Source organism: Suricata suricatta, chromosome 10, assembly GCF_006229205.1.
Source record: "Suricata suricatta isolate VVHF042 chromosome 10, meerkat_22Aug2017_6uvM2_HiC, whole genome shotgun sequence".
Taxonomy (NCBI): domain Eukaryota; kingdom Metazoa; phylum Chordata; class Mammalia; order Carnivora; family Herpestidae; genus Suricata; species Suricata suricatta.
In genome coordinates, this window is record NC_043709.1 from 45,805,341 (window position 1) to 45,817,624 (window position 12,284).

General features: G+C 35.3%; 1 protein-coding gene across 9 annotated transcripts in view; it reads right to left on the reverse strand.

Moving 5' to 3' along the window:
* Nucleotides 1-12,284, reverse strand: part of FRS2 (fibroblast growth factor receptor substrate 2) — a 107,728-nt gene that overhangs the window by 38,967 nt on the left and 56,477 nt on the right. The gene's annotated exons all lie outside the window — the stretch shown is intronic.

The following is a 12,284-nucleotide window of genomic DNA, read 5'->3' on the forward strand; positions in this document are numbered from 1 at the left end:
CCTTGCTGAAGGAAAAGCAACTTAGATCACCTAGCAAATGTCACAATAATAAAAACCAGTGTACCTCTGACCTCGTGGAGAGAGCTGGGGGGCTATGAAGAGAATTCCTACCCCTCCGCCCCACATGCAACTCAAACATTTTACAGTGGTTTGCCATTAGGTTATTCATTCAGAAAATGTTTTCCTATCAGGAATTAGAAACTTTAAGTACTTTTTGAACCTTCAAAATATTTAAAAACATATTAAAAGGGTGTGTTAATCCCTACATTTTTCTGTACTAATCATTTGAGGTTTTTTCCTTTGGATTAACCGGGCAAGGAAGATACTTCAGTATGGAAGACTTATTACTCAGTTTGAGTGAAATAAAGGTCTATTAGCAAGAAGCAAACAGAACACTTAGATGAAGTCTGAGATGGATATAAGGTTTCTGAGGCATTCTGACTTGTCTTTTTAAATGTTTTACTATTTAAACATGATTTATTTCAATAAAACCATTGGGACCACCACTACTGCACTAGGACCTGGGTGGGGACTGGAAGTACTTGGCAAGCTAACTGCAACCTTACACCTTTTGTATAGCATGCACCCTTGTGCTGGATGCATTTAAATCTTAAAGTGTGGGGAAGGGATGATATTTATATGGCTGCAATAGAGTTGGATTACTTAGCTGTGCTCTTGTCTGATATAGAAAAAAAAAGTTTTGCATTATTTCAAGAAAATTATAATACTTTAACTTTTTAAAGTTTATCTAGAGAAAGAGATTGTGCATGTGTGTGTACCTGTGCACAAGCACACAAGCGAGGGAAAGGCAGAGAGAGAATCCCAAGCAGACTCCACACCATCAGCGCAGAGGCCCACATGGAGCTCTATTCCCATGAACTGTGAGATCATGACCTGAGCTGAATTCAAGAGTCAAACGCCTAAATGACTGAGCCACCCAGGTGCCCCAATAATTACTTTAAATAACTAAATCCTCCAATCATAAGACAAAGAATGGCTAAGTAGATATATTTTTAAAAGACTTATCTATATGTTTCCTACAAAACACTCACTTCAGATCTAAACAGGATGGGATGGAAAAGGAGATTCCATGCAAATGGGAACAAAAAGAAGGCTGGAGTGGCGAAACTACTATCAGATAAAATAGACTTTAAAACAAAAAGCATAATAAAAGACAAGAGTATTACATCATAATAGAGATCAATCCAACTACAGCATGTAACATTTATAAATACTGATGGACCAGCATAGGAGCACTTAAATATAAAGAGAAAATATTAACAAGCCTAAAGACAGAAACTGACTACAACACAGTAATAGCAGGGGAATTTAATATCCCATTTGTATCAATGGATAGATCATCCAGACAGAAAATAAAGGAAATACTGCCCTTAAACGACACATTTAAATGTCAGATGGACTTAATAGATACAGAACATTCCACCCAAAAGCAGCAGAATACACATTCTGCTCAAGTGCACAGGGAACATTCTCTAAGACAGATCACATGTTGGGCCACAAAACAAATCTTAACAAATTTAAAAAGATTGAAATAATAGTATCAAACATCTTTTTAACTACCTGGTATAAAACTAGAAATTAGTTAAGAAGAAAACTGGAAAAATCACAAATTTGTGACAAACAACATGCTACTCAACAGCCAATGGGTGAATGAAGACATCAAAGAAAAAATAATAAATATCTTGAGACAAATGAAAATAGAAATTCAACCATCTAAAATTTATGGGATGCAGTAGAAACAGTTCTAACTGTAAGTTTACAATGATACAAGCCTACTTCAGGAAACAAAAAAACTATCAATCTAATTTTATACCTCAAGGAACTAGAAAAAAAGAAAAAGAACAAGCTAAAAGTTGGTAGAAGAAAATAATAATAAAGGTCAGAGTAGAAATAAATGGACTAGAGATTTTTTAAAAAGACAATAGAAAAGATCAATGAAATTAAGAGCTAGGTCTTTGAAAAGATACACAAACCTTTACCTAGGTTCACCAAGAAAAAAAGATAGCTAAATCAAAATCAGAAAAGAAAGAGAAGTTACAATAGATACTACAAAAATACAAAGGATCATAAGAGACTACTATGAACAATTATAAGCCAACAAACTGGATATAACACAGAAGAAATGGATAATTGTAGAAACAACTTCCAAGATGAAATCATAAAGAAATATCTGAATAGACCAATTACTAGTAGTAAGAAGATTGAATCAGTTGTTGAAAACCTTCCAACAAACAAAACCACAAGACTAAACTTCACTAGCAAATTCTACCAAACATTCAAGTTAGATTTAATACTTAACATTTTCAAGCTCCCTAAAAGCTTAAGAGGAAAGAATGCTTCAAAACTCATTTTACAAGGCCAGCATTGTGCTGTACCAAAACCAAAGACACAATAAAAAAAGGAAGTTACAGGCCAATATCCATAATGAACATAGATCCAAAAATCCTCAACAAATTAGCAAACCAAATTCAACAATACATTCAAAGGATCATGTATCATGGTCAAGTGGGATTTATTCCAACAATGCAAAGATGGCTAAACTCTGCAAATCAATCAACATGATATAGCACATTAACATGGTGACAGATGGAAAGCAAACTCACTGTGGTGATACCACTGTAGTGTATACAAATTTCAATTACATTGTACACCTAAAACTAATACATTACATACCAACTTGCCCCAATTAAAAAAAAATTGGGGGATACCTGGTTGGCTAAGTTAGTAGAACATGAGACTCTTGATCTCAGGGCTGTGAGTTTAAGCCCCATGTTGAGAACATAAAGATTATCTTAAAAAGTAAAATCTTAAAAACAAAAAACAAAAAAAACCAAGGGCACCTGAGTGGCTCAGTTGGCTACGCATCTGACTCTTGGTTTTAGCTCAGGGTGTGGTCTCACAATTACAAGGGCCTGAGCCCCACATCGGGCTCTGTACTGGCAGCCATGGAGCTTGCCTGGGATTCTCTGTATCCTTCTCTCTCTACCCCTCCCCTACTCATACTGCCTCTCTCAAAATAAATAAACAGACTTAAAAAAAAACCTTTTAAGGCTTAACTAAATTTTATAGTCGATTTTTGGCTGTAGTAATCCTGTTTAATGTCATTAAAATCTTCCCAACTGAGTTTTTATAACTTCTATTACTGAGGCACCTGGGTGGCTCAGTTGGTTGAACGTCAACTTCAGCTCAGGTCATGATCTCACGGTTCATGAGTATGAGCCATGTGTCGGACTTTGTGCTGACAGCTCAGAGCCTGGAGCCTGCTTGGGATTCTGCACCTCTCCCTCTCTCTGCCCCTACCCACCCCCCTCAAAAATAAATAAACATTAAAAATAATTTTTTAAAATAACTTACACTACTAAAGAAATATTCTTTCTTTTCTTCTTTTTTAAACCCCAGGCACATCAGTTTATTTGCTTACTTGTTTTTATGGCAGAGGGTTGTTTTATAAGTTTTTTTAACGTTTGTTTATTTTTGAGAGAGAGACACAGAGGGACAGTCAGAGAGAGCGGGAAACACAGAATCCGAAGCAGGCTCCAGGCTCTGAGCTGTCAGCACAGAGCCTGATGCAGGGCTCCAATCCACGAACTGTGAGATCATGCCCTGAGCTGAAGTCAGCTGCTTAAGCGACTGAGCCATTCAGGTGCCCCTATGGCAGAGTTTAAAAGTTATATGTGATGCTGGCTATATTCCATTTGACCCTCCAGAGCCACTCTCTCTCTTTGTAAGAGCCTGACTTGCATGGAGCACCAACAGAACTGGTTGGCTGTGGCTCCATTCCCCACGAAAGCTTTTCATATGGCCTCTATAGGAGGATTGGGCTCCCTGCTGAACATAACCTGCTTGGGATTTGTTCTCTCCCTCTCCCATTGCCCCTCCCCTACTCACATTTATGCTCTTTCTCAAAACAAATAAACTTAAAAATTAGCATATGGTGCCACAAAATTTCTCTTTGAAGTGGCTGTCAAAATGAGCAAGTATACTCAGAAGACCTCGGTGGTACCAAGTGTCCTCCTTTTCGTACTACATAAATTCAAAGACTCATTTGGGTTGCAGTTTTTATACATGATGTGATGCCCGAAGAGTCTAACTGGGCAAGTCAATTGCCTAAAAGTCATTATCCAAGCTGTACTATTTCTTCCAAGCATTGTCACTCCTTGAAGTTTTACAGTCTTGGCACAGACCTGGGTGAAGGTGAACAGGCTCCTAGATTTAAGTTAGATTTCTGATCCTAAACCTTTCTCTAAGCTCCTTTAACTTTTAACCTTAAAAGATGCCAAATGTTAATTAGTATTTTCTTTGAATAACACCTGAATAACACACAATTCCAATACCAGTATCTTTGGTCTAACTATTTGGTATTTCCTTGGCCTTGTTATTTGGTAGTTATTTCTGCTTAAAAGAGGAGTATGATTACCTAAGTGGAAAGCATGAGTTTGGAACATCACAGGCCACTGAAATCATTTAGCTATTAATTTAGCTTCTTCAAATGTTTTCTTTACACTAGCTCACTCAAAAATCTAGGTAAGAACTGAAAGGACAAGAGAACTCACCTTTTTCTTCTTACACCTATAAATAGGCCAAAGGCTAAGCAAACTAAGTGAGGCTTTGTTCCTCCTATTAATAGGGCTGCAATTGATTAAGATTGGGCTTGTTACCATGTGGATTTTCAGTTTTTAATTAAAATGCTACAAATTAATATGTTTATTTTGCCAAAACTAGTATGTCTGTTAGGCAAAAATATCCAGTACATGCTTCTCCACCCCACCCCCCAACAAGAAAATAGGTGGGTTGGAGGCAATAGTCTTGTCCTGATATATGGCACCAGTGACACTTGCTTTAGTAATAAAAAGATAACCAAATCACCATTCAAGTGCCTAAGACAAATTTATTCTGAAAAAGAGAGAAATAAATTACTGTTTGAAACTAGTATCTCTCTTTAAATTGTTAAAAATGTGTTAAGATTAAACTAATGTAACATGTTTTAATTACATTCAAATTAAAAAATTAAGAATGTGGTAAGATTACGAAAGGACTCTTAAGTAATAAATTATACATTCAAGGGTATTGTCAGTATTTTTTAACAAAAATTTTGACTGGCTTGAAGATTAACAATTTTAAATGATACTAAAGGACTTAAGACTATAATAAATACAGCTTTCTATCATTTGTGAGTAGACCTGCAGTTGGCATTAAATTAAATACAACATAATAAATGTTGGGTCTGTTTATAAGAATCAATTAAGCAATACCCTCAAGCAAATTACTCTTTTACTAGATTTTTTAAAACTTGGGTTGATCCAGGAGTAATATGTATTTAAGAGTGAACATGAGCTAAAAAGCTGGTAAAAGTTGTGAAATACATGATTTCTGGGTTTAAAAACATACCGGAGGGACCCATTGGGGTTTTTTTTTTTTTAATAAACCTTATTTTTTTTAAAGTTTCAGATTTGGAGAAAAATTGAGAAGATAATAAAGAGTTCCCAAAGACTCCATACCAGGTGTTCCACATTAATAACATCTTACATTAGTACGGTACACTTGTTAAAATGAATAAATTAATATAGACATAATTATTAGCTAAAATCCAAAATTTCTTCAAATTTCCTTAGTTTTTACATAACATGCTTTACTTTGGTTGTAGGATCTTATTCAGGATACCATATCATATATAGTTTATCCCTTTAGGCTCCTTTTGGCTACAGTTTCTCAGATATTCCTTGTTTTTGATGACCTGGACAATATGGGGGAATACTGGTCAAGTATTTTGTAGAATGTCCCTCTACAATTGCTTTACAATTTAGCATATGGGAGAAATGCCTGCTCTTTTTCTCATTATTAGACTGCCATTACGTGTTTTGGGGAGACAACCAGAGAGATAAAATGCCTTTTCATTGCAGCATATCCTTTGAAACCTACTGTCAATATGACTTCCCACCACTGACCTGGCTGAGGTAGAGTCCATAAGACTTCTCCACTGTGGCTACTCCTCTCAGTCTCCTTTCTTTAGTGGACTCTTTAAAAGGAAGTCATTATGCACAGCCCACACTCAAGGAGTGGAGAGTAACATTCCACCTTGCTGAAGATGGGAGTATCAACACAAATTATTTGGAGTTATTCTGCACAGGAGATGTGCCTCCTCATCATTTATTTATTCAACAACCTATTTATACCATATGGAGCCAGGGATACTTACTTTATACTTTGGGTTTTAATCCAGTACAACTTTCCACTTATTTTCCTGCTCAAATTGTTCCACCTCTGACCACTGGGAGTTCTTTCAGTTGGCTCCTATGTCCCTTTGGCATGGTATCATCAGTGTGAGTTTGTTTAAGCACTTTATTATTTTTTGACACTACAAAATGCTCTAGGCTTATCTACATATTTCTTGCCCCTGTTCTTGTATCAGCCATTTCTCCATGGAGCCCAGGCTCTTTTTAGTAGAGAAGTTACTAGAAACCAAGATCTGCGCACCAGGTGTACTCCTACTACTGGGATGTCAGTGCTTCTAGGAGGGCCTGATTTTAACTGGATTTTATGGTATTTGGGGGTAATTTTCATAATGAAATATAGAAATACATTCATGAATAGGCTGTACTAGATCTATGGAGTTTTAAAATTAGTTAATGCAACTATGGATATATTTATCATCACTTAATAGATTTATTATGAAAATAATCTAAAAACTATAAGAGACTGAATTTTTTAAAACATAAAACTTTTTTTGAAAAAGGAAGGACAAATGCAAAATGTCAGAAATAAAAATGAAACATTATTATGATTTCTGCAGGTAGGCAATCAGTTCACCAACTTTTTGGTTGCAAGACCCTTTACACTTTTAAAAATTATTCAAGGAGCCCCTAGGTGGCTCAATTGCTTAAGTGTGACTTTGGCCTGGGGTTATGATCTCATGGTTCCTGAGTTGGTGAGCCCTGAGTCTGACCGCTCAGAGCCTGGAGCCTAATTCAGATCCTGTGTCTCCCTCTCCCTTTCTGCCCCTCCCCCACTCGTGTCTCTTGTCTCTCTCTCTCTCAAAAATAAATAAAACATTTTTTTTAAAAAAAGGAAAAATTATTTTAAATTTTTTCAAAAAGCTTTTCTTCAACTGGGTTATTATCTATTGATAGTTACCAAATTAGAAATGAAATCTATTAAAAGAATAATAGATGACAGCTGGATTCTTATAACGGATTCTGTGATATATTATTTTGGTTAAAGTATATAAGTATATGAAAAAAATCTAGTCTCATACAGATATATAGTTAAAAAAGTGAATATTTCAATAATTATTTCAAATAACTGTTATAACTGTTGATATTCCTGATACTGTACCTTAACTTATTAACAAATGGTAGCTTCCTGAAGTCTAGTTACGCTGTGGTTTCTAAAACCATATCAATGAACTTTTAACGTTCTATTACATTAATTGGTTTATCTAGCACTTTCAATGGATCTTTTACCCACATGTAATTTTGTATCATTATACATTGGTCACCTGGAAAATATTGATTTACTGAGTTATGCAGATATTTCAAATTGACACAATTCAGAATATGATATGAAGGAAAAGAAAATCATATTCTTTATTATCATTACCCACTTCACAAGAAAAGCCTTTTTTATTTTTATTTTTGTTTACTGATTGATTTGGGGGGGGGTACAAGTGAGATGGGGCAAAGAGAAGGAGAGAGAGAGAGAGAATCCCACAAGGGGCAGAGAGAGAGACGGAGAGGGAGAGAGAGAGAGCAGCAGGGCTCACCTGAAGTGGGGCTCATGCTCACCTGAAGCAGGGCTCGAGCTCATGAACTGTGAGATCATGACCTGAGCTGAAGTTGGATGCTTAACCGACTGAGCCACCCAGGCCCCCCACATACAAGTTTCCCAAAATTCTAAATTTCACTTGAAAGTTTAATTTTTTTAAATCACTGGCTATAAATACCATTGTTTTTCTTGAAGTGTCAGGTCCACTTAGTTCATTTTTGAGAAAAACAAATGTCAAATACGTAAGTGCAAGTAATCAAAGTTTGCTTATCCTGTTCCTTCAAGAAAAAAAACTGTTCCAGAAAACAGCAGCTAATTCAGCTCAAAACTCAACTGAGCAAGTACTTTTTCTGAAGATCGCTATCATGCTTCAGTACACGAAAGGAATGCTAAGTATTCCTGGGATAAACCCAATTTAGTCAAGTATGGATTATCTTTTCTCATAAATTTTTAGATCTGGTTTGCTTATATTTTGTGTGGGATTTTTACATTAGTGTTCATGAGTCAAATTGCTTCCCATTCTGTCACACAGAATATTTTTAAAGGACAAGTACTCAAAGTGAAGATCTAATGAAATTAATATTTTTGCTGCTTCATCAAGGACATTCTTAAATGGAACTGGATTATAAAAAAACAAAACTATGAATGCATGGCAATGAAAAATATATGTTTGGTACCACTGCCTTAATTTGTGCTAAGAGGTCAGCAGCTTTATTATGCATCATTGCTTTTACAGCATCACTGCAAATGTCAACAAGCGGAAGAGACAAGAAAAAATCTATATTAAGAAAGTAGTTTTGGCCTCCTTGGTCTCAGGGACCCACTAAAGTCCACAGAAGAGTTTGAAAGCTAGCATTATAAAGTGAATAAACTTTGAAAACACTACGTTAAGTCAAAGATGATAGACAAAAAAGGTCACATATTATATATATTCTATTTATAGGCAATGCCCAGAATACGCAAATCTATAAACAAAGTAGATAACTGTCAGGGATGGGGGGCGGGGGATAGAGTGACTGTAGGGCTTCTTTCAGGGACGATGAAAATGTTCTAGAATTAGATAATGGAGATGGTTCTACAATTTGGGGAGTATTTTTTTTAAAACCCAAATTTTATACTTTAAAGGAGTGAATTTTATATGTGTTACATATCAACTTTTATTTGTAAATTTTTAATGTTTATTTATTTTTGAGAGAAAGAGACAGTACAAGCAGGAAAAGGTCAGAGAGAGAGAGACATAGAGAATTTAAAGCAGTCTCCAGGCTCTGAGCTATCAGCATAGAGTCCGATGCATTCATGAGTAGTGAGATCAATGCTTGAACTGAAGTCAGACACTTAACTGACTGAGCCACCCAGGCACTATTACCTAACAACTTTTAAAGGGCAAAAAATCAATTGGCCATTTAAAAACAAGAAAGAGAATGTAAACAGAAAAATAATTATTAAAAAATCGAACAGCTGCAATTCAAAATCTTTCCACTAAGAAAATCATCAAGCCCAGATAGTTTTACATTCCTACCAAATAGTGAATGAACAATTACAACCTTAAACAAATTCTTCTAGAGATTTAAAAAAAACAACAACAACAAAACTTTCAAATTCATTTCAAAACGCAACCAGGACAAAGGATGTCAACACCATTCAATGGAGGAAAAGAGAGTGTTTCAATAAATGGTGCTGCGAAAACTAGATATCCACATGCAGAAGAAAGAACTTGGACCCTCACCCTACACTTTATACAAAAAGTAACTCAGAATAAAGATCTAAATATAAGCCTTAGAAGTATAATATTCTTACCAAAAAACTATAGGCAAAGCTTAATGACATTGGATTTGGCAATAATTTCTTGGCTATGACACCAAAACCACAAGCAACAAAAGAAAAAAGAGATGAACTGAACTACATCAAAATTAAAAACTTCCATGAATCAAAGGAAACAATTAACAGCCTGAAAAGGCAGCCTATGGAATAAAAGAAAATATTTGCCAATCGTTTATCTGGTAGGAGTGTTAATATCTAGAATATATAAAGAACTCCTATAACTCAGCAACAACGATAACTATTAAAGTAACCTGATTAAAAAACAGACAAAGGACTTCCAATAGACATTTCTCCAGGCAAAATACACAAATGGCCAAAAAGCATATGAAAAGATACTCAGCATCACTAGTCATGAAGGAAATGCAAATCAAAACCACAATGAGCTATTACTTCACAACCATTAGGATGGCTACTATTAAAAAGAAAAGAAGTATTGGCAAGGATATGTAGAAATTGGAACACTTGTGTATTGCTGGTGGGAATGTAAATGGTGTGGCTGCTATGAAAAATAGGATGGCAGTTCCTCAAAACATTAAAAATAAAATTACCATATTATCAACAATACCATTTCTGGGTCTATATCCAAAAGAACTGAAAGCAGGGTGTAGAAGAGACATCTATCTGCACATACATATTCATAGCGGCATTATTCACAGCAGCCAGAAGGTGGAAGCAACATACTTGTCCACCGACAGATGAACAGATAAGTTGTTTCTACAAACAATGGTATATTATTCAGCCTTAAAAAGAAAATCTTGATACATGCTACAACATTATGCTAAGTGAAAAGCTGGGCACGAAAAGATAAATACAGTATGATTTGACTTATATGAGGTATCTAGAGCAGTCAAACTCATAAAAATAGAAAGTAGAATGGTGGTTGCCAGGGAGACGGGAGGGATAGATGAAGAGTGGTTAATGGGTATAAAGTCTCAGTTTTGCAAGATGAAAAAGTTATGTAGATTGATTGCACAATATGAATATACTTAACATTACTAAACTCTACACTTAAAAGTGGATAAGATGGTAAACTTCATGATAGGTGTATTTACCACAACTAACATTTAAAAAGAGAGATATGTTAGAGGTGCCTGGGTGGCTTAGTCAGTTAAACGTCCACCTCTTGATTTCTGCTCAGGTCATGATCTACGGTTGATGAGTTCAAGCCCTGCATCAGGCTCCACACTGCCACGTGTCCCTCCCTGTCCTTCTGTCCCTCCCATGCATGCACTCTATGAATGAATGAATGAATGAATGAGCAGTATGTGGAAAATCCAACTGGGATAATATAAGAAAACAAAATTAAAAGCCAATTTGACTCATGAACACTAATGTAAAAATCCCACACAAAATATAAGCAAACCAGATCTAAAAATTTATGAGAAAAGATAATCCATACTTGACTAAACTGGGTTTATCCCAGGAATACTTAATTAACCTAATCTGAAAACCAATGTAACTGACTACACTAATAGATTAAGGAGGAAAAAAACTTTTTGTTTTTATTTTTTTGTGTGTGTTTTTTAATTTATTTTTGAGAGACAGAGAGAGACAGTGTGAGCAGAGGAGGGTCAGAGAGAGAGGGAGACAGAGAATCTGAAGCAGGCTCCAGGCTCTGAGCTGTCAGAACAGAGCCCAACGTGGGGCTTGAACCCACGAACCGTGAGATTATGACCTGAGCTGAAGCTGGATGCTTAACTGACTGAGCCACCCAGGCGCCCCTAGGAGAAAAAATTTTAATCATCACTGAAGTTATACAAAAGCCTTTCAATATAACAGCTATTCATGATTTAAAACAAAGAGATAAGCAAAACGAGAGTCCTAGCCAAGGAAGAACAGAATGAAACTTCTTTAATTTGGTAAGGACTATCTTTTAAAATACAAGTATCATTTTAAATGGTGAAATTTGAAAGCATTCCTTTTGAAGTCATGAACAAGAAACAAAACTTTGAATATCTGAGGTATCTAAGACAGTACAGAAATAATTCAGGGGCAGATAAAAAGACCAAGGGTACAGAAAAGAGAGTACAGAAATAAAACTACCTACATAAGAAAACTTGATTTGTGAGATAGGAAATTTCACATATCAGGGAAGAACCATTTCAATAAATAGTGTTGAGATAAGCAATTATCCATATGGAAAAAGTGAATACATATCCCATATCTCTCAAAAAATCAATTATTAGAAGATCTGAAGATTAAATGTGAAAAGCAAAAAAACATAAAGCTTTAGTTGAGAGAATACCCTCAAAAGTTATCAAGGTATACCATACCATGAGAATAACCAATTGAATTTAAGACTCAAATTATTTTAATCTTTGTAATTTCCCTCCACATTTTATAAATTAATCAATTCAAAGCAAGTAGACTATCTGATTAAGAATATGATGCTAATGTAATATGGAGTTGCCAAAGTCCAGACTTCACATTTTAAAGATACTACATATTGATACCAGCATTAAAGAACATGTTATTGTCAGGATTTGTTAACAAGAATTAAACAAACAAAAAAAATTCATGGTTCATTCAGTAGGTGTTTATATCAATATATGTGGCTATATCTCATTTCAAATATTAGCAACGATGTCCATGGTAAAATCTAAACAGTGTTTCAGGTAAGTGAGCTTGTTAGTTTGACACCTCCCACTGCTCCTTGAATCGTACTTTTTACCAAATTCCAG